We start from the raw sequence: 6,270 nt of genomic DNA, 5'->3' as shown, positions 1-6,270 counted from the left end.
CTGATGAACAGGACCCCCGTTTCGGCCGTAGCGCTCCAACACAAGTCCGTTTCCTCCGTTTTGCGGTACGCCACACCCCTCCTGATCAACAGGACCCCTATTTCGACCGTAGGAGGTCCGTTTCCTCCATTTTGCGGTACGCCAAACCCCTCCCGATGAACAGGATCCTGTTTCGAATGTGGCCGGTCGAACACAAGGCCGTTTCCTCCATTTTGCGATACGCCAGGACTCGTTTCCATCGGCTGTTTCATCCAAGCCCTCCCGATGAACATGACGACGCATTCTATTCCGAACCAGCCGGTTGGGTCCCCATGAACACGACGACGATGCAGTTTCTCCATTTCATCCCAGCCATGTACACGAGCCCTGGTCGTACGTATGCGCGAGTAGGTGTTCGAGACCCTGCCTGTATGTACGTATGTGGCCGTATTTTCTTTCTTGCACACTGGCCGTTGTACGTACGTGTACATGCTATGTGCGTGCCTCTACATCGACCAATATGTACGTACACGTTCGTGATCAGAATGACAACGCTACGTACGCTTCGACCAGGTGGGTCCCGACTGTCAGACACTTCCTTGCGTGCGAAGATGTAGCTGGTGGGTCCCAGCAGTCAGGGGGGCGAATCGTTTTTTTTTGCCCGAACGCACTTCCTTGCGTGCGAAGATGTAGCTGGTGGGTCCCAACAGTCAGGGGGAAATATTTTTTTCGCGAAATACGGTAGCCCGTCCGGTGGGTCCCTGCTGTCAGGTGGACGAATAATTATTTTGCGTGTAATAAGGAGGCACTTCCTTGCTGCGGCCGTGGACCCACCTGTCAGCCTCTCCACGTACAGTCCATGTCCGATGGAAGCCGTTCCTTTACCACGTTGACCACGCCGTGCCGAGAGCACCAGGGCGGTGGACGACAGCGAGGCCTAGGAAGGGGACGACGTGGAGCCGGGGAAGAAGCGGCAGTGGAAGCCCGCGCGGAGAGGAGTACGAGGGTTCACTGGTTCGGCTGCGGTGCGAGGCTACCGTCGCCGCAGGGCCTGGCCAGCGGTGGGATTAGTAGGGGGCGGTGAGGCCTCCACGACAACACAGCCAGCCATGAGAGGCAGGAGCGTGCGGCACGACCGGCGCTGCTTTGGGCGGCTGGAGCAAGAAGACCAGAGGTTGAAGAAGCACTACCGCCGTTGGATGGACATCGTACGGTCACTGGAGCTAGAATCGTTCATATTGACTAAGTTGACAAAACACTCCTGCCCTGTCAACCTAGTAGGCCCACAAGTCAGCCCCCCCACCAAGGTGGGTCCCAACTAGCAGGGGGAGTATTCATTTTTTTGTGTAATAAGGAGGCACCCATGGTGGGTCTGAGCTGACAGCGGGGGGAACATTTTTTCACGAAATATGTTGCCACGTCCGGTGGGTCCCAGCAGTCGGGGGGAAATATTTTTTCGACAAATACGGTGGCCCGTCTGGTGGGTCCCTGCTGTCAGGTGGAGAAATATAATTTTCCGCGTAATAAGGAGGCACTTCCTTGCGCCTGCCGTGGACCCAGCTGTCAGCCTCTCCACGTACAGTACTCTTCCGATGGAAGTCGTTCCTTGACCACGTTGACCACGCCGCGCCGAGAGCACAAGGGCGGTGGACGACGGTGAGGCCTAGGAAGGGAACGACACGGAGGCAGGGAAGACTCGGTAGCTATTTCCAACGCGGAGGGGAGTACGATTGTACGAGGGTTTACTGGTTCGTCTGCCGTCGCCGGAGAATAACAGCAGGTGTGGGTGACTAGAGGGATGGCCATGCCAGCGATGGGAGTACGGTGGGGCGGTGAGGCCGGCGCGGTAGCATAGCCGGCCGCGGGAAGGAGGGAGCAGGCAGTCCCGCCGGCGCTTGTTTGAGCGGCTGGAGCAGGAAGAGCAGAGATTGATGAAGCACGACGGCCGTTGGATGGACATCCAACAGTCACTGCTTGTGCATCAACCTTTTTTTAGGAAAGCCTCAAATCTGTGGAAAACAGCATACAACCCATCTGCCATTATTTCTAATAATTTACAGCCCATTTGCTAATTCTTAAGTTTTTTTGGAGCCCATATTCTTTTTGTTAGCATTACAGCCCATATTGTGGCCACGGTTCAAAAATTATACGAAATTTTGCATATTTCGGTTCGGTCCGAACTGTTTTTAGTCCCAAAATTTCGAGTCACATTCAAACTGATTTTAAAAATAAATGTATAACAATATAAAATCCAACAAATTGTCCATGCATAAAAATTAATGCAATTTAAAATCTTGAAATGAAAAAAAGAAATTTGAAACTAATTGCCGGTTTGATGTGTTTTAAAAATGTACAACCCATTTCTCATTACTAATAGGCCATTTTCTCGGCCAGCTGAATGAAGCTCTCCTCGTCTTGAAAGATTTTCAGCCCAACAGGCCTGACAAAGTGACTTACTTGGCAAATCACAAAAAGACTGGGCTGTGGCCGTGGACCCAGCTGCCGCCGTGGACCTAGCTGTCAGCCTCTCCACGTACAGTACTCTTCCGATAGAAGTCGGTCATTGACCACATTGACCACGCTGCGCCGAGAGCACCAAGGCGGTGGGCGATGGCGAGGCATAGGAAGGGGACGACGCGGAGCCGGGGAAGACGCGGGAGTGGATGCCCATGCGGAGAGGAGTAGAGGGTTCGCTGGTTCGGCTGCGGTGTGAGCTGCCATCGCCGCAGAATAACAGGGGATGTGGGTGAGTAGAGGGATGGCCTAGCGAGCGGTGGGAGTAGTAGGCGCGGTGAGGCCTCCGCGGCATCACAGCTGGCCACGGGAGGCAGGAGCACGCGGCACGACCGGCGCTGGTTTGGGCGGCTGGAGCAAGAAGACTAGAGGTTGAAGAAGCACTACTGCCATTGGATGAACATCGTACGGTAACTGGAGCTAGAATCATTCATATTGACTAAGTTGACAAAACCCTCCGTCCCCGTCAACTTGGTAGGCCCACAAGTTAGCCTCCCACGATGCTGGGTTCCAGCTGGCAGGGTGAGTATTCATTTTTTGTGCGTAATAAGGAGGCACTTCCTTGCGTGCGAAGATAGCTGGTGGGTCCGACCTTTCAGCGGGGGGGGGGGCACGTTTTTTTTCGTGAAATACAGAGACCCTTCCGGTGGGTCTCAGATGTCAGGTGGAGGAATCAAAGACTTGAGAAGGCGTAGAGAACAAGCTAGTGTACTAGTAAAGAGACGTTGCTGAGTTCTAGAAAAAAGAGAGACATGCTCCTGTAGCTGGTTCGAATCCAAACCTAGACTATGACTATATATGGTGCTATGCTACTCTGCAAGTAATGAAACTGACATATCCAACTTTCGCTTCTCCTCTTCTCTACTTACTCTGCCTAGCATCAGAAGCTTTGGCCACAACAACCATGCCCACTGGCTGCTCGTCCACCTGCTCTTCAGCAGGCAACAACCAAATATGCGCCAAGTCGCCACCCGTACCATCGCCTGTGGGCCTCATCACACCCCCGCCGGCACGCGCACGGCAGCCGGTTGCTCATCGCAACCCACTGCCATTGGTGTGGTGCCACTGCTGCAAATCACTCAGAGTCATCCGTCGCGTCTCAACCACAATCCCCATCCCTGACCGAGTCTTCTACAAATGCCCGAATCATGGGGTAATAATATGTTTAAGTGTTGTTCTGCTGCTATCAGTTGTTGATTTTTTTAATAGTTTGGTTGATGATCTTCCAATTTGATTCGTGCAGAAAAGGGACGATTCGTGTGATTTGTATTTCTGGGAAGTTTTTGATGTGGGGAAGTGCAACTACGCTGGTTATTTGGTTAGCTGAGGAATCCCAATACCAGCAGGTTGGGGTGTTGGACAAGTAACTGAAGGAACGACAGAAGAGGAAGATGCAGAGCAGAAGGTTAAAGATGCAGTTCCTCTGATCATGGCCAAGCAACAGCTGTTGAAAGGCCTTGACAGCAATGATGAGATGAAAAAGCTTGTGAAGATAATGGGCAAAATCAATGTGCTCTATAGGATGATTGTCTCTTTATTTCCAGTGTATGTAGCACTCGTGATGTATTCAGTAGCTATGACATGAGCACTTTGCTGAAACTAGTAATGAATGAAACCTGTGTAGCAGGCTGGGCGTAGTGTTGTGAACATCTAATGATTTCTATTAACGGAAATCAGGGGGTATCCCCTTTTGCTCATAAATAAATAAATAGCAGAGGCCCTTTTGGTAATAAATAAATAAATTAGCAGAGGACCTATCGGGTCAGCTTTGTTCTCATTCGAAGATGTCGAGTAAATTGCAGTCCAACAGCAAACTATGTCATCAAATTCATGTTTCACAGCCAAATATGAGTACAACTAAACCACAATGTCATCATGTTTTAGTCGTCATACAATCACCAAACACAAATCAGCATACATAACAAGTGATTTTCTCACAGAAAAATACTAAACAACATGTTCATCAGGTTTCAGTTGTCATAGCAAACACAATTTCACATAGTAGATAAAAAACGTCTTCTGACAGGCAAATATGACAAAAGCAATGTAATCATCATCCGCAGCAGCAGCGTCAACATCTTCACCATGTGTACCAGTCTGAATCGTAATTCCCCATGTTGTCATCTTCTTCTTCGTCCTCAACGTCCTCGAACGTTGGCTTCTTCTTGATCAACTCTTGTATGTCCACAACACGACGGGCAATCTTTTCGCCGGCGTCATTGACGTGATGGTTATCAAAGATATTAGGAACATTTGTGTTATCTTGTACATCAGGAGCAGTGTAAGCATCATCTTGTTGTGCAACTTCATTAAATGAATTCCTCTACTCAAACCTTTGCACTACTCTCCAGTCATCGCTACGTGCAAATGTGTCTTCCAAGAAAAATATCTGTGTTGCTTGATTTGCCAAAATAAAAGGCTCCTTGGTCTGGTATGCCGCCTTGACATTGATGGATTTGAAATAATCATCAGCTCTAGGTTTTGAGATCCTGGAAAACAGGTTATACCAACGAGAGCACAACAGAACCACACACCGATGATCCTCGAAACTGGAGATATACTGCAACTGAACAATGTTTGTTATGTTAGCATACATTTTAGTTGTCTCTTTGTCATATGTATCCGTGCTCATGATGTCACTATGTTGTGTCTTCCTGCCATTGTCTCATGCAAGGGTGTTGTAGCGCACATCTCCAACAACACAAGATTCATAATGTCTTACCTGAGTATCAGGACCCATTGCTAGTGAGTAAAGGGCATCATCAACTGCCTGCCCATCCTCCCACATCTTCTTAACCTATTGTTGGTGTCAAAACTGGCGGATCTCGGGTAGGGGGTCCCGAACTATGCGTCTAGGTGGATGGTAACAGGAGACAAGGGACACGATGTTTTTACCCAGGTTTGGGCCCTCCCGATGGAGGTAAAACCCTACTCCTGCTTGATTAATATTGATGATATGGGTAGTACAAGAGTAGATCTACCACGAGATCAAGGAGGCTAAACCCTAGAAGCTAGCCTATGGTCTGATTGTTGTTCGCCTACGGACTAAAACCCTCCGGTTTATATAGACACCAGAGAGGGCTAGGGTTACACAGAGTCGATTACAATGGTAGGATATCTACATATCCGCATCACCAAGCTTGCCTTCCACGCCAAGGAAAGTCCCTTCTGGACACGGGACAAAGTCTTGAATCTTGTGTCTTCATAGTCCAGGAGTCCGGCCGAAGGTATAGTCCGACTATCCGGACACCCCCTAATCCAGGACTCCCTTAGTAGCCCCTGAACCAGGCTTCAATGACGACGTGTCCAGCGCGCAGATTGTCTTCGGCATTGCAAGGCAGGTTCCTCCTCCAAGTACTTCATAGAAGATTTTGAACACATGGATAGTGTCCAGCTCTGCAAAATAAGTTTCCACATATTGCCATAGAGAGAATAATATTTACACAAATTTGATCTGCTGACGTATTCCGTGGCGTGACATGACACCACGGCCAAGGCTTTATTCGAATCGGTTTTACTATCCCACCTCGGCGCGTTTAGTGAGGCGGTTTCCTTGGCACGTCTTGTCAAAGCAGAGATCGTGTCCCCTTTATTTACGGGATTCTCATCAATACGGACGTGGGTAACCCAATCGTGCTCGTTGGTATGTTTTCTCGGTCAAAGGCGAGTCCCAAACGATTACAGGGAGGGCCCTTGGTATTCAACCTCTTATAAAGAGACCAGGGCCTTACTCCTTTCTTTCAATCTCAAACGATTTCGCCCTTTGCCTCGAGTTCC

Source organism: Triticum urartu, chromosome 1 (genome assembly GCF_003073215.2).
Source record: "Triticum urartu cultivar G1812 chromosome 1, Tu2.1, whole genome shotgun sequence".
Taxonomy (NCBI): Eukaryota; Viridiplantae; Streptophyta; class Magnoliopsida; order Poales; family Poaceae; genus Triticum; species Triticum urartu.
Note: the sequence above shows the minus strand (reverse complement) of the source record.